Raw genomic sequence first — 21,401 nt, forward strand, 5'->3', positions numbered from 1 at the left:
TGCTAATTCTCCTACGTCCTAGGTCTTTTGGTAAGTAATTTAAGCTCTCTGACTTAATTTTTTTTTTTCTTCTGTAAAAGGTAAATGAGAGTTTCTGATAAACTGAGAGTGCCTTGTGCTGAGTGAGTCTATGCATTTCAAAAATAATGATAATGGTGATGATAATGATTATGCATAAAACAGAATCATACAGTTTACAAATTTCATATCATTTAAGATTTTAAATGTTGTATAGAGATTTGTCATTAGAATTTGATAGGAGCAAAGATATAATCACCTAGGATGGGTAAAGGGAAATGTGGAGAAAACTAACATTCATTAACTTTTATATACCAGGTAGGTCACTAGGCATTTTACATTATATTGCTCTTTAATAATGACAATGAATAAAACAATTATAAAACAATGTGTGAAACAATATGTATTCAGGAAACATGTGAAAAGGTAAGGTTGAAAGAAAAAAACATTCATCATTTATGGAAGTAGTCTATTTTGAACTGGGAATTTGAATCTTTCCAAAAAATGTTTTTATCATAACAACACCAGTTAAACATAGTCATTTCAATTGACGACCAGTATCATTTAAAAATGTTTGCCATATTATTTCACATCAAAAGACATTATATGATTTGACATCTAGGTCCTAGGAAACATTGAAAGAGGAGATTCTATATAAATAAAAGTTGAATAACAGATAACATTCTATAAATCTATGAGTCTATTTCTAGAAGGAAATAACAAAAGAAGAAGTAAAAATAAAATGGGAATAGGGCACTCAAAGTATGTCAGATGTACCTGCAGGAGGGCTACAACATATTGGAATACCATTTTCAAGACTAGTTGCTAGGCTCAGATTTAGCAAAATCAAACAGACAATAATTAAAAGTAAATAAAAGAATGAGATATTGTTATCTTTATTAATTTTTATTTTTTTTAAGATTTGCAGGAAGGTAAAAATAATCTTACGAATATATGTATGTCTGTATCTTTTCTACCTGTATCCTCATTGGCAGTAGGGATCTGAGGAGGTGAGGCTCAACTTTCAGGATGTCTGCCAAAGGCCACTAATTCTGTTAATATTGATGATGAATAACCCTGTGAAGTCGCCTAAATTCTACCAATGGACATGTAGTCCTTTGTTGTTGTTTTTTCCCCCTGTGGTAGCTAAATTGATGTTTTGTAATTTAAAAATGAGCTATTTCTTTTTACCCATTTCTTTTGGTGCTTATTTGTTTTTAGTTCACTTAATTTTTTTTTTTTTAAGAAGATGTTAGGGTAGGAGTTTATTAATTAATTTATTTATTTTTGCTGTGTTGCGTCTTCGTTTCTGTGTGAGGGCTTTCTCTAGTTGTGGCAAGCAGGGGCCACTCTTCATCATGGTGCGTGGGCCTCTCACTATCGTGGCCTCTCTTGTTGCGGAGCACAGGCTCCAGACGCGCAGGCTCAGTAGTTGTGGCTCACGGGCCTAGTTGCTCCATGGCATGTGGGATCCTCCCAGACCAGGGCTCAAACTCGTGTCCCCTGCATTAGCAGGCAGATTCTCAACAACTGCGCCACCAGGGAAGCCCCACTTCACTTAATTTTTATTCTTAACCTTTTCAACAACTTTTAGATGTGGGGATCATAAAGTGACAGGGAAATTAGTAAAAGAATGAGGAGGATTTATGAACCGAACAAGGAAACAAGTTGGCTGTATTTTATCTCCTACTTAGCTCTGTAGAAATCCTTCTAGTTCCTGCACTTCCTAGTCAATATCCCATTTAGTCTCAGGATAACTCCTTGTTAGTAATAACCTCTTAATAGGAGAGAATGTTAGAATTACCATAAATAAATCAGCAAATTTGGTGAAGCAGGGAAAACAGAAACAGAATCTCTAATTCTATTCCAGGTTAGTAATAGACTGTCCATGACAATACAGACAATATGTTGGCACAAATATTGTTGCTTGTTTTTTAAGAAATTCATTCTCTATGGAAGAGATAGAAAAAATCGGATCTTCAGCATATGTACATAGAATGTTTATAGTATAAGAAAATGCTCTAGAGTAGCTCACACTTGGGAGGCAGAAGGAGGGAAAAAAGTCCTCAAGGAAGATTTCCCATTGTGTCCCAAGAGGTTTAGCTTGGATAACTTTTTAGCCCTTCCTAAATGTAAGCTCTCCAAACTGAGCAGAACTTCTCATCATTTTATGAGGACAGATTAGCACTGACAGCACTGCATAGTGATCATTATGGATTAAAAAACCAAAGATTTTCTGATCACTAACTTGGCAGTAATTACTGGCAGTCCCAAAAAGGCAGGGACTGAAAAATGTCAGTAGCTGATGACTGTAGCACAGGCATAAGTTTAGATTTTGTAAGGAGTGTTTACAATTTCAATTCAAATATTGATAACATAACTCCTGGGGTGGGGGTTAAAGACAGGTTCACAGGTTCTTTGATATCTGTCCTCTGAAGAGGTGGAGCTAAACTCCCTTCCCTTCAAATGCTGTCTAGGTTATGTTACTTGCCTCTAGTGAATAGAATATAGTAGAAGTGATAAGATGGCATCTCCAAGGTTAGGTTATCAAAGATTTCAACTTCCCTCTTGAGTTTCTCTCTCTCTCTCTCTCTCTCTCTCTCTCTCTCTTCATAACTCACTCTGAGGGCAGCCAGCCGCTATGTTGCAAGGACTCTCAGGCAGCCAACACAAAGTCCACATGACAAGGAACCACATATATATGAGTGAGTTTAGATGTAGATGCCTTGTTGCCTGACAGCAAAAATGTGAATGAACTTGGGAAAGTATCCTTGAAGTAACTGCAGCAGTGACCAACAACTTGATTATAAACTTATGAGAGACCCAGTTCTAGAATGACTCAGCTGAACTAGTCCTGGATCTCTCAAAACAGAATCTGGGAAATAATAAATGTTTACTATTTTAAGAGCAAATTTGAGGTAATTTGTTATGCAGCAATAGATAACTAATACTACTTTCAGAATATTCAAGCCAAGTAAAAGAGGGGTTGTCTTGTCTAAATATCAGGATTTGCCAGTTTCAGAGTTATCAAGGTTTAAGTGAGATGTTCTGACAAGGTTAATGTTTTCTGAAAGCTACGCTAGTAGAGTGATAAGGTTATAGCAACAAAGAAACTATTACTTATTAGTATTTTAATATGTGACATATATCTATTACCTCATCTAATTAATATTTATGTGAAAGTAAAGAAATATGCTTGGACAATGTACAGAATATTATTTATAAATAAATAAATATATATATATATATATATATATATATAATTAAAGTATAGCCTATTAACTTTAAGGAATACACTTGGATTTTTTCTGGTTCTATAATCACAACAGAAGAATATGATTTTATCTTATCATAAACATTATTCCCTGTATCTTGTGTATCCTTATTCCAATTTCAAATTTTCCTCTATATTTGATGACTTTAAAAGAACTATATAAAAAAAAACACTTAATTATTCTTTCTTCATTTCTATCTTTTAACTAAGAAAATCTAGATCTTAGATAGAATATTGATTGATAATAAATCATAGATTATTTGATTTCATTATAATGAAATGACTAGTTAGTTTCTTTGAGGAGATGAATGAAAAATAAAAATGCACTAAAATTAGTGACATGGAGTCCTGAGTGATAATTAAAATTCGATACCAAAGAAGGATTATTCAAGATAAAAATGCAAATACTGCCTTAGCCTGTATTTCAAACTAGAACATTTAAAAGCATAAACAAAACTAAATAAAAAGTTAAAAAAATACCATCTTTAAACTCTATGTGTAGAGTTGTGTGCAGAGATGCTTATTATGCAGAGAAGACAAAACAGGCATACAATTTTCTTATCTCAAGATGGATTTAAGAATGGAGAGTTTCATTAAAAGAGAGAAGTTTTGTAGCCAGGATCCTTGAAGCATTGTGGGTGTTGATTTTCTGTTCATGGAAATTCTGTGTCTCTGTGGTTTCTTCCCTCTTTTATGCTTTGTCAGTGTTGCTGAATGCTGATGAGACAAAACTTGATGTAAACAGCCTCAGGCAATCATTTTCAGTTGATAAATTTAAGATATGAAGCTCTATTTTATGAGTTCAATCTGTGTTAGGGTGCCCAATTACACGTGGTAGCTGTGTGCTTCTGAGGTGTTTTTAGGGGAGAAACATCCATGCTCTGACAAATTTAATGGGTTTAAGGGAAGATAATGATAAGAAGTCATGGAGAAAAATTCAAAGAGAACTTCCAAGTAATTTCTAGAATTTTAGAAAAGAAAATGCAGTGTTATAATAGTTTGTTTAATAGAAAATAAAAGATTAAATGAGAGAAAATAAATTGTTCTATGTTGAATAGAGTGAGTTACACTGGAAAATAAACAATATTAGATTGAAAATAAACAATATTAAACATTGCCATTGATTAAATATGTCTTTGAAATGCCACCTACTTTCCAAATATCTTCAGCATTAAAACAGTATCTGCTCTTGCTCAAATTTGTTTAAAGGATCAAATTATGTAATTTATAAAATACAAAATACTCTAAATTTTAAGTGACAGTGTCAACCCAGATGTCAGTTAAGGTCATTCAGTCCAATAGCATTAATTTTTTTTGAAGTTATAATTAAACTGTTATATGCACATAGTTTAAAGATCATACTGAACTGATGATGAAAAAGGGCAGAATCCTAATCTGGTACTTTTCTCCCCACTCTCCCTCCCTTATCTTCATATTTCCAAGTAACATAAGATACTGCTGTTCTGCCCTTTATTAACTTAACATTATATTCAACATCCTATACCACAGAATAGATGTTTTACATGCTTATTTGTCTGAAAACACATCCCCTCTTTTCATTCTTTCAATGTAGTTTTATGACAATTGTTAGTTAAATCAGTGGTCAATCTGTATCTTTTTATATATTTCAGTTTCTTCTGAGTTAAAATGTCACATATTATTTTCTTTATTATATATTTCTTTAGTTTCTTCTGCAGTTAGTATTCTCCTTACATACTAGTTTTATTTATAAAATTTCTGTTGTTGTTTTAGCTATTTCACCAGATCTGCCAAATACCTGCCAATATTTTTCAAATGCTCAAATGTTTAAATTCCATTTTTCTTTTTCTAGCATCCTGTCTCTTGGAAACTTATCATATTCTACTTCAATTTGGACTCTGTGACCTGATGCACTGCTAATGTTATGAGACTGTTCTTTAATTTTGGAATTTCTACCCATGCCCTCCTCTTGCCCACTAGGTAGTTTGCAGTACTTTTTATTGGTTAATTTATTATCTGGTGCAACCCAGTCTCTATTAAATTCCAAGAAAGAGTGCAAGGGAGGTGAAATTTCTAGTAATTGTTTATATAAAAAGCCTTTATTATATACATGGTTTGCTAGGTATAGTGGGCTAAATTATGGCCCCCAAAAGAAAGATATGTCTGTTTCCTAACACCCATAACCTGTGAACATGACCTTTTTTTGGAGAAAGTATCTTTGCAGATGTAATTAAGTTAAGGATCTTGAGTTAAGATCATTTTGGACTTAATATGGTCTCTAATTCAAGTGTGAAAGTGTCCTTATAAGACAAAGGCATAGGGAAATTTGAGATTTAGATCCAGAGGAGAGAAGACCATGTCAAGATTGGCACAGAGATTGGATCCATGAAGTCCCAAACCAGGAATGCCTAAGAATGGAAGGCTCAAGGAAAGATTCCACCCTAGAGCCACAGGAGGGAGTGTTCAGAACACCTTGATTTTGAACTTCTGGCCTCCACAATTGTGAAAGAATACATTTCTGTTGTTTAAAACCACCAAATTTGTACAACCCTTGGAAACTAATAAAGGTGGGTAAAGAATTTTATGTAGAAAATATTTTCATCCAGTATTGTATTTTAAATTATTTCTTAACTCTGATTTTCAACAATTTTCATATCATAACTTTTCACTTATTTCTCTCTAAAAGCTTAAGATATTTGCTAAATTCTTTATGTTTAGAGATTTTATACTGATACCTTGGTATCATTATCATCATCTTCATCATTATACATTGAGATTGGCACTCATTGTATCATTTCAACTAGTAGACTCATGTCCTTCAGTTCTGTGAAGTTTTTGTTTGTTTATTTTAATACAAAAGTATTCCTTAGTCTTTTTCTTCTCTTTTGTTTCTATCATTATTATTAATTGATTCCTAATTGTTTCATTGCTTCCCTCATTTATTTTTCCTTAAGAAGTTTTGAGTTTTATTAATCAAATGTGATATTTTAAAATTCTTACCATTTAAAAAAATATTTTAAGACTACTTTCTTGTTCTACATTTTTAATAGCTCCCAATTCTTTGTTCTAAATGATCACTTTCTGTTACATTTCTGAAATACAAAGCATAGATTTTAGCAGTCATTTTTCTTATTTCCTTCTACTTTTGTTTCATCAGAGTTCTACTTTCCTGTTATTTATTTTGGTCTCTCTTTACTATAGGAAGATTCCCTCACATGTCCTCTGCTGGCTTTTCAGTCATATTTACTTGGAAATTCTATGCTATGTTAACAGCTGCACCATTCTACCAATCTATAAATGAAGATCAGTTAGTGACTTACATAAGTGCAATCCACATATATTAATAGTTAGAGGTCCTTTCCCTAAGCCATCTCAGTTTTTCCCAGGAATAAATCTCCCAAATCCTACAATTGTTGGTCTCAGTAAAAGCGAAACCAAAAGAAGTGTGGTTACCCATTTCTCTAGGTGATTATTTTCCCCAGTATTTCAATTCTATACTTCACACTCACTTTTGCTTCCCCCAGAGAAATTAAGCTGAAAAATATTCCAGAAAATATGTCTATTCCTGAAATGCAGTTGGAGAAATTGAAGGTTTAAAGCTGGAGGGAATAAAACTTACAAGCTTAACCAATATGAAAGCTGATTTTTTTCTATTTTCCTGTTCTACCCGATATCTTATGCCTTGAACTTCTGGGACTTTGCAAGTATCTACTGGTCAAATCCACTTGGTTTTCCTTTGGAATCTGCTCTATAATAAACAAGGTTCAATTAATATTCCTCTCTCATTCAGAATCTTCTCTGATAAGTCTTCAGCACTCCTGTACCCTATCAAAGGTCCACTTGTTTCTCATTCACTGTGGAATCCTCAAAGCCCAGCACAGTTTTTGAAGTATAGCAGATTATGTATAAGTGCACAATGAACTGTTAAAATATAATATTTTAACTAGAAAAATACTAGAAAAAAGTATGATCATGACAGAAATTATAAAGTTTATTATTTTTTTATTTTTCATTTAATAATAGATGATTCTATGAGTAATATGGCATCAAATGAAATAAAATGCATTTTAATAGTAATATTGAAGAAATAAACTTACCTAATCTTTTTCAAAAGAAAGAAATATTGTGTATTATTAAGAGTCAAGATAAATAAATGGATTTAAAGTTTGGGAAATGATAGGAGGCTGTATCATTAGGCAAGTATAAATTCAATTTCCAAATAAACAACCTCTGTGAATAGGTTAAAATCTGAGTGAAATTCAATCAAGTCTTAAAAAATATGGCTAACTCTACACAAAAATATATTTTAAATGAATATAAATTAATTATGATCAATAATGAAAGCCACATAGTGTCTTTTGCCCATCTCTGGGGCTTGCACTGTTAGCCACAGCTTGCGCCCGTCACTGGAGCTCCTTTAAGTGGCGCTCTTAATCCCCTCTCCTCATGCACCAGGAAACAAATAGGAAAGAAAATGTCTCCTACCTGTTTGACAGGTCCAGACATTTCTCCAGATTCGCTCCCGGCTAGCCGTGGTGCACCAAACCCCTGCAGGCTGTGTTCATGTCGCTAGTCCTCTCCCTGTGATCTGATCTCTGAAGCCTGAGCCTCATCTCCCAGGCCCACAAGCCCCGGAGGGTGAGTAGACAAGCCTCTTGGACTGAAATATGAGGACATACATGGACAGTGACATCATAACAGCCTTGTGGATGAAAGGCTCTTGGTGCTGCAGCCAGGAGTCAGTGCTGTGCCTCTGAGGTGGGAGAGCCAACTTCAGGACACTGGCCCACAAGATACCTCCCAGCTCCACATAATATCAAATGGCAAAAATCTCCCAGAGATCCCCATCTCAATACTAACACCCAGCCTCACTCAACGACCAGCAAGCTACAGTGCTGGACATACTATGCCAAACAACTAGCAAGAGAGTAAAACAAGCCCACCCATTAGCAGAGAGGCTGCCTAATATCATAATAAGTCCACAGACACCCCAAAACACATGACCAGACATGGACCAGCCCAGCAGAAAGACAAGATCCAGCCTCATCCACAAGAACACAGGCACTAGTCCCCTCCACCAGGAAGCCTACACAACCCACTGAACCAACCTTAGCCACTGGGGACAGACATCAAAAACAATGGGAAATATGAACCTGCAGCCTGCAAAAAACAGACCTCAAACACAGTAAGATAAGCAAAATTAGAAGATAGAAAAAACACAGCAGATGAAAGAGCAAGATAAAAACCCACTAGACCTAACAAATGAAGATGAAATAGGCAGTCTACCTGAAAATGAATTCATAATAATGATAGTAAAGATGATCCAAAATCTTGGAAATAGAATAGACAAAATGCAAGAAACATTTAACAAGGACCTAGAAGAATTGAAGATGAAACGAACAATGATGAACAACACAATAAATGAAATTAAAAATATTCTAGATGGGATCAATAGCAGAATAACTGAGGCAGAAGAATGGATAAGTGACCTAGAAGATAAAATAGTGGAAATAACTACTGCAGAGCAGAAAAAAGGAAAAAAGAATGAAAAGAACTGAGGACAGTCTCAGAGACTTCTGGGACAATATTAAACACACCAACTTTCGAATTATAGGGGTTCCAGAAGAAGAAGAGAAAAAAGAAAGGGACTGAGAAAATATTTGAAGAGATTATAGTTGAAAACTTCCCTAATATGGGAAAGGAAATAGTTAATCTAGTCCAGGAAGCACAGAGCGTCTAATACAGGATAAATCCAAGGAGAAATATGCCAAGACGCATATTAATCAAAGTGTCAAAAATTAAATACAGGGCTTCCCTGGTGGCACAGCGGTTGAGAATCTGCCTGCTAATGCAGGGGACATGGGATCGAGCCCTAGTATGGGAGGATCCCTCATGCTGTGGAGCAACTAAGCCCATGAGCCACAACTACTGAGCCTGCGTGTCTGGAGCCTGTGCTTCACAACAAGAGAGGCCGGGATGGTGATAGGTCCGTGCATCAAGATGAAGAGTGGCCCCCACTTGCCACAACTAGAGAAAGTCCTCACACAGAAACAAAGACCCAGCACAGCCAAAATAAATTTAAAAAATGATAATAAAAATAATTTAAATAAATAAAAATTTAAAAAAATTAAATACAAAGAAAACATATTAAAAGCAGCAAGGGGAAAACAACAAATAACACACAAGGGAATCCCCATGAGGTTAACAGCTGATCTTTCAGCAGAAACTCTGCAAGCCAGAAGGGACTGGCAGAACATATTTAAAGTGATGAAGGAAAAACACCTGCCAAAAAGATTACCCAGCAAGGATCTAATTCAGACTTGATGGAGAAATTAAAACCTTTACAGACAAGCAAAAGCTGAGAGAGTTCAGCACCACAAAACCAGCTTTACAACAAATGCTAAAGGAATTTCTCTAGGCAAGAAACACAAGAGAAGGAAAAGACCTACAATAACAAACCCAAAACTATTAAGAAAATGGGAATAGGAAAATACAAATTGATAATTACCTGAAATGTAAATGGACTAAATGCTCCAATCAAAAGACACAGATTGGCTGAATGGATACAGAAACAAGACCCATATATTTGCTGTCTACAAGAGATGCACTTCAGATGTAGAGACACATACAAACTGAAAGTAAGGGGATGGAAAAATATATTTCATGCAAATGGAAACCAAAAGAAAGCTGGAGTAACTATTCTCACACAAGACAAAATACACTTTAAAATAAAGACTATTAGAAGAGACATAGAAGGACACTACATAATGATCAAGGGATCAATCCAAGAAGAAGATATAACAATTGTAAATATTTATACACTCAACATAGGAACACCTCAATATATAAGGCAAATACTAACAGCCATAAATGGTGAAATCAACAGTAACACAATCATAGCAGAGGACTTAAACACCCCACTTTCACCAATGGACAGATCATCCAAAATGAAAATAAATAAGGAAACAGAAGCTTTAAATGATACATTAAACAAGATGGACTTAATTGATATTGATAGGACATTCCATCCAAAAACAACAGAATACACATTTTTCTCAAGTGCTCATGGAACATTCTCCAGGATAGATCATATTTTGGGTCACATATCAAGCCTTAGTAAATTTAAAAAAATTGAAATTGTATCAAGTATCTTTTCTGACCAGAATGCTATGAGACTAGATATCAGTTACAAGAAAAGATCTGTAAAAAATACAAACACATGGAGGCTAAACAACACACTACTCAATAACGAAGTCATCACTGAAGAAATCAAAGAAGAAATAAAAAAAAAAACCTAGAAACAAATGACAATGGAGACACGATGACCCAAAATCTATGGGATGCAGCAAAATCAGTTCAAAGAGGTAAGTTTATAGCAATACAATCCTACCTTAAGAAACAGGAAACATCTCGAATAAACAGCCTAAACTTGCACCTCAAGCAATTAGAGAAAGAAGAACAAAAATCCCCCAAAGTTAGCAGAAGGAAAGACATCATAAAGATCAGATCAGAAATAAATGAAAAAGAAATGAAGGAAATGATAGCAAAGATCAATAAAACTACAAGCTGGTTCTTTGAGAAGAAAAATAAAATTGATAAGCCATTAGCGAGACTCATCAAGAAAAAACGGGAGAAGACTCAAATCAATAGAATTAGAAATGAAAAAGCAGAAGTAGCAACTGACACTGCAGAAATACAAAAGATCATGAGAGATTACTACAAGCAACTCTATGCCAATATATTGGACAACCTGGAAGAAATGGACAAATTCTTAGAAATGCACAACCTGCCAAGTATGAATCAGGAAGAATTAGAAAATATGAACAGACAAATAACAAGCACTGAAAATGAAACTGTGATTAAAAATCTTCCAACAAACAAAAGCCCAGGACCAGATGGCTTCACAAGTGAATTCTATTAAACATTTAGAGAAGAGCTAACACCTATCCTTTTCAAACTCTTCCAAAATATAGCAGAAGGAAGAACACTCCCAAACTCATTCTATGAGGCCACCATCACCCTGATACCAAAACCAGACAAGGAAGTCAAAAAGAAAGAAAACTACTGGCCCATATCACTGATGAACATAGAGGCAAAAATCCTCAACAAAATATTACTGAACAGAATCCAACAGCACATTAAATGGATTGTACACCATGATCAAGTGGGGTTTATTCCAGGAATGCAAAGATTCTTCAATATAGGCAAATCAATCAACGTGATACACCATATTAACAAATTGAAGGAGTAAAACCATATGATCAATCTCAATATATGCAGCGAAACCTTTCAACAAACTTTATGATAAAAACCCTGCAGAAAGTAGGCATGGAGGGAACTTTCCTCAACATAATAAAGGCCATATATGACAAACACACTGCCAACATCATCCTCAATGGTGAAAAACTGAAAGCATTTCCATAAGATCAGGAACAAGACAAGGTTGCCCACTCTCACCACTCTTATTCAACATAGTTTTGGAAGTTTTAGCCACAGCAATCAGAGAAGAAAAGGAAATAAAAGGAATCCAAATTGGAAAAGAAGAAATAAAGCTGTCACTGTTTGCAGATAACATGATACTGTACATAGAGAATCCTAAAGATGCTACCAGAAAACTACTAGAGTTAATCAATGAATTTGGTAGAGTAGCAGGATACAAAATTAATTCACAGAAATCTCTGGCATTCCAATACACTAATGATGAAAAATCTGAAAGTGAAATCAAGAAAACACTCCCATTTACCACTGCAACAAAAAGAATAAAAGATCTAGGAATAAACCTGCCTAAGGAGACAAAAGACCTGTATGTAGAAAATTATAAGGCACTGCTGAACGAAATTAATGATGATATAAATAGATGGAGAGATATACCATATTCTTGGATTGCAAGAATCAATACTGTGAAAATGACTCTACTACCGAAAGAAATCTATAGATTCAATGCAATCTGTATCAAACTACCACTGGCATTTTTCACAGAACTAGAAAAAAAATTTCACAATTTTTATGGAAACACAAAAGACCCCAAATATTGAAAGCAATCTTGAGAACAAAAAACGGAGCTTGATTAATCAGGTTCCCTGACATCAGAATATACTCTAAAGCTACAGTAATCAAGACAGAATGGTACTGGCACCAAAACAGAAAGATAGATGAATGCAACAGGATAGAAAGCCCAGAGATAAACCCACACACATATGGTCACCTTATCTTTGATAAAGGAGGCAGGAATGTACAGTGGAGAAAGGACAGCCTCTTCAATAAGTGGTGCTTGGAAAACTGGACAGTTACATGTAAAAGTATGAGATTAGATCGCTCCTTAACACCATACACAAAAATAAGCTCAAGATGGATTAAAGACCTAAATGTGAGTCCAGAAACTATCAAACTCTTAGAGGAAAACATAGGCTGAACACTCTATGACATAAATCACAGCAAGATACTTTTTGACCTACCTCCTAGAGAAATGGAAATAAAAACAAAAATAACCAAATGGGACCTAATGAGACTTCAAAGCTTTGGCACAGCAAAGGAAACCATAAACAAGACCAAAAGGCAACCCTCAGAACAGGAGAAAATATTTGCAAATGAAGCAACTGACAAAGGATTAATCTCCCAAATTAATAAACAGCCTATGCAGCTCAATAACAAAACAACAAACAAACAACCTAATCCAAAAATGAGCAGACCTAAATAGACATTTCTCCAAAGTAGATATACAGACTGCCAAAAACATATGAATGAATGCTCAACATCATTAATAATTAGAGAAATGCAAATCAAAACTACAATTAGATATCATCTCACACCCGTCTGAATGGCCATCATTAAAAAATCTAGGAACAATAAATGCTGGAGAGGGTGTGGAGAAAAGGGAACACTCTTGCATTGTTGGTGGGAATGTAAATTGATACAGCCGCTATGGAGAACAGTATGGAGGTTCCTTAAAAAACTACTAATAGAATTACCATATGACCCAGCAATCCCACTACTGGGCATATACCCTGAGAGAACCATAATTCAAAGAGTCATGTACCAAAATGTTCATTGCAGCTCTATTTACAATAGCCCAGAAATGGAAACAACCTAAGTGTCCATCATTGGATGAATGGATAAAGAAGATGTGGCACATATATACAATGGAATATTACTCAGCCATAAAAAGAAATGAAATTGAGCTATTTGTAATGAGGTGGATAGACCTAGAGTCTGTCATACAGAGTGAAGTAAGTCAGAAAGAGAAAGACAAATACCGTATGCTAACACATATATATGGAATTTAAGAAAAAAAAAAGGTATGAAGAACCTAGGGGTAAAACAGGAATAAAGACAGAGACCTACTGGAGAACAGACTTGAGGATATGGGGAGGGGGAAGGGTGAGGTGTGTTAGGGCGAGAGAGAGACATGGACATATATATACTAAGAAAGAGAAAGACAAATACCGTATGCTAGCACATATATATGGAATTTAAGAAAAATAAATGTCATGAAGAACCTAGGCGTAAGACATGAATGAAGACACAGACCTGCTAGAGAATGGACTTGAGGATATGGGGAGGGGGAAGTGTAAGCTGTGACAAAGCAAGAGAGAGTAATGGACATATATACACTACCAAATGTAAGGTAGATAGCTAGTGGGAAGCAGCTACATAACACAGGGAGACCAGCTCGGTGCTTTGTGACTGCGTGGAGGGGTGGGAGAGCGAGGGTTGGAGGGAGGTAGATGCAAGAGGGAAGAGATATGGGAACATATGTATAGGTAAAACTGAATCACTTTGTTATAAAGCAGCAACTAACACACAATTGTAAAGCAATTATACTCCAATAAAGATGTAAACAAATAAAAAATAAATAAATAAAGTAAGAGCTGCTAGGGAAAAAAAAAAACAAAACGCATGCTGCAACCAAGAGCCCTTGCAGCCAAAATAAATAGATAGTTAGATAGATAGATAAATAAATAAATAAATATTAAAAACAAAAGAAGGAAAGAAACTGAGGCTGTAAGAAATTAAAATTTACCCAAAATCATGGCCTGTATATGGTGAGGTGGATTTAAAAAGGTCTGACACAAGCCAGAGCTTCTACTTTTTCCATTGATCCAGGTTGTCTGCAATCTGCCACCTCCATTTCTGCATTTTGCTGGGGGAATCGCATCCCAAGTCCTCTTATCTTGTACTTTCCCTTCAAATGATCTCAATGGCAGCACATAAGAAAAACTTTTGAATTGCTCTTTTTATTACTTCAGTTGCTAGAGAAATTTTGTGTTCTACTTCACATCTTAGCAGAATGATCATTGAATGACAAATCTGATTGAATTTGTGAAATAAAAGTAATGACAGTTCTTCAAATATATTGTTTTGTCTATTCATATATGCTTGTTCAGACCTCAGCAAGATTTAAGACATTTAATTCACGTCTGTGAAGTCTCTAAACTGCTTCAAGTAATTTTGCATACATTGTCTTGTTCTGAATTTGATTTCATTTGCTTCTAATCTCAACTTATTCTCAACAAAGTAACCATCCACACTTATAATAAACTTTATTAGATTCTTGTATTTTCTTTTCCATATTCAGAACATATAAATTCTATATTATCACTACAGTGGTCAAAATTTTGCTCTGTAATTTTAATTATAAATATATGTATACAAAAACCAAAATACATTTGTTTGTTTTAGATGTTGATAGACAATTGATGTTCCTCTGAAAAGTGAAAAAAAAAAAATAATGAAAGCCATGTTTGCTGGTAAATTAGCAGATATTAGACTTGAAAAATAAATAATAAAGGAATTATGGAAATCAACAATAAATTAGCACAAAAGTATATGATGAATCTTGCTTTAATGAATCTAGATATCATGAATGTTTTAGTATGAAGAAAATTTCAATCAAAAATTATTTTTTTGAAAAGAGGCAGAGAATTAGAGATAAATCTACATTGTAAAAAAAAAAAAAAGGGGGTTGTCTCAGAAAAGGTAGAGTTGAGTAAAATATTTACACTACTATAATTAAAGAAAAAGTTTGTAAGAGAAAAATAGGGGATTTTTCTATTAAAGTAATCATACTTCAAAAATTCATAATTTTTAAATAACTCCAGGCTACTTCAACCACAGAATGATTACAGAGTAGCCAGTGATGTTAAAGGTATGGAATATATCCACTTAAGAATAACAAATAAAACATTTTATAAAGTGTCATGGAATAGTAATAAAAAATTCAAATTGACTTGGATAAAAGCAGAGCCTTGTGCATATAAAACTGACTGAAGTATAACAAACAAAATGTCAATGTATTTAATGTTGTGCCACAGGGATCAGTGTGAGGGCTGATCTTAACAGCTTAATTAATGATCTGGAAGATGGAGAAAACAGTATGTTAATGAAATATATAGCTGATATCAAATTGGAAGTTTTGTCAACACATTAACATAGAAAAAATATTTTAAAAGGGAAGTTAGAGAGGTTAGACTTATTAAGAAGAAAAAAATAAATTGTATGTTTAATTTGTTAGAAATTAAATTACCAAAAAACTTTGAGGGGAAAAAACACTGAATAATGTTTACATCTAAAATGGTGGGAACAAAATGTAAATATAAGAAAATTTTACAAATGAACTACCCTACATAGTAAATAGAATTTGCACGTTTTTACAGTGCAAATATTCTAAAATGTGTAATATTATTATTATTTTTTTAATGCAAGGTTGGCCTGCGAATTTCGACATTAGATTAGAGAAAACAGTATAACTAAAGTGAGTTTAATAGTAACAGTGATGTTGAAGTGCTGAAGTTTTATGGGATTTATGTCTGCATGATTGAAAACAATGAATTGGGAAAAAATAGATTACACAGTTCAGTTTAATATAGTCATTACAATGTGATTTGAAGTTGCAAAGTAAGTATATTTCCATAAGTGAGTGGTTTGGTATCCACATCAGTAAGTTGACTTGATAAGCATCCTAATATTTAAATTTTCCAGAATAGAGTTTTTAACAACTAAAGTTGTATAATTCAATGAGGTATTCTAGAAAGATTAAACACTTTGAATTAAGAGAGCTGTATTTCAATATGGAAGTCTACTTACCTTTACAAAGCATCATTATCTTCCTCTGTAAATGGGATAAATACCCAGCTTTGCAGAATTATTTTAGGAATTATGAGGCACACATTTTTTAAGTACCAAATATCATGCCTGTCATATTGTAGATGCTCAACAAATGCTGATTCATTGTTTCGAATTTGTCCCTTGCAGCAGTTTCAATGACCCTTATGGATTGGAAACTGATAACAAAATTACTTGTTTAAGCTAGGTGTAACTTAGCTAAAACTTAAATAAGTCTTGAGATATTACTGATGCATGTGATCCACAGAAGTTTTCAACTCTGGCCAAAAGTTAACTGTTTCCACCCGTTAATAAATATATCTCTGCTTCTTGTGGAGGCAAAATATAATGATATAAGGCATACAACAAAAAGAAGAATAGTTCTCCTTTCAGAGAGGAAATGGAGGCAATTCTACAACTTCATCAGCTACAATCATATTTCAGAATGATATCATTGGAAGATGTTTGTCTCAAGAATATTTCACTTAGGTAGAATCAAAATGAAAGTATATCTGTTTATTCAACAGACAATCATTGAGTGGATACTCAATACTCAGGCATTGCCTCAGGCACTGGAAACTGCAAGGAAATAAAAAGCCAAACGCAAAACAACCCCTGTCTTCCCAGAATTTATATTTCAGAGGAAGAAAACAGACAACAATTAAATAAACAGATTTAATATGTCAGGGTCTATGTGCTATACAAAGGTACAATGTTTGGAGGATACTCAAGATAATAGTTGGCAGAGGCCTGGAGTAAATAAGTAACTCTGCAAGCATTTAGAGAGTGCCATCACAGGCAGAGACAAGAGGCAACACCAGGACCTAGAGATGGACAACGTGTTGTATTTTCTATAACTGGTAAAAAGGCCAGTGCCCTAGAGCTCATGGAAATGGGAGGAGAGTGATCAGATATGAGGTAGGAGAGCCTTTGACAAAACTGATGACAATTAGCTATTAATGATAGTTATTTCTTACTGTTGATGATTAGATATCATTTTGAAAACAATGGAAAGCCACTGGAAGATAGTAAATGGAAGAGTGAAATTTTTTACTCAATTTTCTTTAATTGAACGTCTCAGCTGCCATGTGGTGAATAATTACAGAAGTGAAAGTTCTAGCACAAGGACCATATATGAGTCAACCCCAATAATACAGGTGTCAGACAATGATGAAGGTGGGGAGGAGCCATCAAACCTTGTAAACATTTTTGAAAATAAAACTCAAATAATTTACTTGTTTAAATTTAGACTGAACAAATAAGGGACAGAGTTTCTTTTTTTCAGAATTAAGTAAGAATGGGCTTCCCTGGTGGTGCAGTGGTTGAGAGTCCACCTGCTGATGCAGGGGATGAGGGTTCGTGTCCCGGTCTGGGAAGATCCCACATGCTGCAGAGCAGCTAGGCCTGTGAGCCATGGCTGCTGAGCCTGTGCGTCCGCAGCCTGTGCTCCGCAATGGCAGAGGCCACAACAGTGAGAGGCCCATGTACCTTAAAAAAAAAAAAAAAAAAAAAAAAAAAAGAATTAAGTAAGAAAAGGAGCAGGTCTGTTGCTTACAGCATAGTAGAAATCAGGACTTTGGTTTTGGATACATTGATATTTTTAAAGTTACCCAACTGGATAAGCAGAGTAGGAAGTAAGATATGCAACTCTGGAATCCAGGGCAGAGCAAGGCTAAGTAGATTTGCAAGTCATCAGCACATAGAGAACAACTGAGGCCTCCAGCCTGACTGAACCGGGATAGATGAGAGAAGTCTGGCCTGGGGACCCTCCAGGGTATGCCCATCAGGATGTGAGGAGGCACTAGGAAAGGGAATCAAAGAGGTGAGAAAGTTTGACTCTCTGAAAATATATTTTCATTATAAATTATTGTGAGAATTTGTGTTGTCTGATAAAAAGTGGAGGAAGAAATGATCAAATTTTGGGTTTTAAGATAGAATTTGAGGAATGGAAGTACAGAGAACAGTTATACTACATTATTTTAAAAACTGATTGCATATTTATTTATTTATTGAAGTATAGTTGCTGTAATACTATATGTTACAGGTGTATAATATAGTGATTCACAATTTTTAAAGGTTATACTCCTTTTACAGTTATTATAAACTATAGGCTATATTCCCTGTGCTGTACAATACATCCTTGTAGCTTATCTTATACATAATAGTTTGAACCTCTTAGTCCTCTACCCCATACTGCCCCTCCCCTCTTCCCTCTCCCCACAGGTAACCACCAGTTTGTTCTCTATGTCTGTGAGTCTGCTTCTTTTTTGTTATATTCAGTAGTTTGCTGTATTTTTCAGATTCCACAAAAAAGTGATATCATACAGTATTTGTCTTTCTTTGTCTGACTTATTTCACTTAACATAATGCTCTCCAAGTCTATCCGTGTTACTGCAAATGACATTATTTCATTCTTTTTTATGGCTGAGTAGTTTTCCATTGGGTATATATATACCACATCTTTATCCATTCATCTGTTGATAGGCATTTAGGTAGCTTACATATGTTGGCTATTGTAAATAATACTGTTATGAACATTGGGGTAAATGCATCTTTTTTTTTTTTTTTGTGGTATGCGGGCCTCTCACAGTTGTGGCCTTTCCTGTTGTACAGCACAGGCTCCATACGTGCAGGCTCAGTGGCCATGGCTTACGGACCTAGCTGCTCCGCGGCACGTGGGATCTTCCTGGACTGGGGCACGAACCCGTGTCCCCTGCATCGGCAAGCGGACTCTCAACCACTGCACCACCAGGGAAGCCCCATGCATCTTTTTAAATTAGTGTTTTAAAAACACTAATAATAAACTTTTAAATGTTTTTTTGTGGTAAAAGGGAACAGGGATGTAGGGGAGTCACTAGAGGGTACACAGAGTCAAGAGAACTTTACAATATTGTGACATTACAGAGTGTTGTATGATAAAAAGAATGATTCCTTAAAGAGCGACTATTTGATAACCTAGGTGAGAGAAGATATAACTTTTGAACTGGATATATTTTATATGAAGGAGACAGGATTCAGGGAGATGTAGGGTTAGAAAGTAGGATATATGGCTAAAAAGTTCAAATATGTGTGAGATATGGGGGTGAGAACATGTAGATATTATTATCAGAAAGTTAAAATGTGGCAGAGCATTGGAGGTTCGAAGAGGGAGGAGGTGTAAAATCTCATCTAGAGTAAGAATAATCTAAGGAAATGAGATGCAATTGTCTGCCATACAACCCTTTATTTGGTGACACAAATTTAAGTTCCAATCAGCATGGCTTTGCCATTTTTCTACAATCTTGTTTAGCTGCCTAGGTGTAGATTCAGAGAGAGCTGGATTTTACCAGGAATGCATGAGGGGTGATAGGAGGGTCTGAAATTACGTACATATTCAGAACAATTTTTGTATTGGAATACAAATTGGAATTCTAAGCAACTTAAAAGAGAGGCATAATAACAAAATATAATGAGGCTTCTGTATTCTTAGTAAATCATATTTTTGTTACTGTGCAGGTATATAGGAGGTATAGTAAATATTTTCAGTGTTATTCAGAGTTGAAGCATTTTGGGTAAGGCTTTATAATAATATCCCATAATTTATAATACTGCACATGGGCATGTTATTAGGAAAAATAACCAGAGCTCTCACAGGTGGTTTTTAACCACCACTACCAAATATCCCAACCTGGTCTGCTCCAGACATATAGGAGTTAATTTACTGCTAAGAAAATAAATGGAACAGCTCTAAAATGCAGATACCCAGCATCACTGCTATCTGGAATTTCTTTAATATTCGTATATCCCTTGCTGTCAAATAAACCACATTTCACATAGTTATTTGAGATTATGTTAATCTTTCATAACCTAGGGGATGGGCTTGAGGAACAGAACAATAAAAGCTGGCTGGTTCAATGTGTTGGAGTTTCTTATGTGGTCAAATAATTTTGGAATTGAGGAATGAGAGGGGATGGTTAGAAAGACAAGTGTCTTTGGAGGAAGAGAGGAGGACAATGTTTGAAACTGAAGGGGCACATTCGCTGGTAATGAAAATTCTACAATATAACAATAGCATCAGATGGCAAAGAGGGGAAAGAGACTATTGGATGTGAAAAGTTCAAGAATGGAGAGGTATTAAATACAAAATGGAAACTTGATGTGAAAATTCCATGAGCAGTTAAAGCCATTTAAGCCATGTAAACAAAACTAAATCTAGCTTATTTCATGAGCATAAGTGAATCTTAGGTTATTTCTTATAAATGCCTCTGATAACCATAAAAGAAATGTAAGTCATCTTCCTAAAAGGGTGTAAGATAGTTACTTTTAAACAATCCCCTGCCATCTGGAAACCTCCATTGTAATAACCAATCACTGTAAAGGTTAAACAACTTCCTCATTTTCACTTTATAAACCATCCTGTAATGTCAGGTCCCTGCGTCTGATATCAGTTTTGAATGTGAAAGCTCCCAGTTTGTGAACTTGTTATATGCACAAGAAACTCTTACTAAATATTATTTATTGATTTGATGGTTTTAATTTTGTTATTTCTGGATTTTTGACAGAGGTTAGGTTATAGTAAGGATCAGTTACAAAGATACTGAAGTCACCGACAATTTGATAGCAGCTTTTTTGAGTAATAATTAACCATATTTTACAATAATTAGAAGGAATGATCTAGTATTTATTTTTATGACTACAGCAAAGAAGGATGACAAGGGGTAGAATCTAATAACATTGTTTCAATTCGGGGAGTGAGGATTGAGTATAGAAAATCATTTAGAAATGGCAAAGACTAGCAGGGAGATCATCTATGATATAAGGAAGGCTGCAGAGAAAACAGATACCATTGGAAAGGACTCTAGAGAAAAGAATGCTCTAAGGGAAAAGATTTTTACTCAGAAAAAGATATTGAAGAAACTGTTCAGAAAGGAACTTGAGAATACAGAGAATTTTTCTGTCTGTGGTCCATAAATTACAAACGATTCAGGGGAAGACTTTGAGGAGTTGAGATGGTGAGTGATATGGGAGTTGCAGGGAATGCACAAACCTT

The sequence above is a fragment of the Lipotes vexillifer genome, unplaced genomic scaffold (assembly GCF_000442215.2).
Source record: "Lipotes vexillifer unplaced genomic scaffold, Lipotes_vexillifer_v1.1 scaffold1859, whole genome shotgun sequence".
Taxonomy (NCBI): Eukaryota; Metazoa; Chordata; class Mammalia; order Artiodactyla; family Lipotidae; genus Lipotes; species Lipotes vexillifer.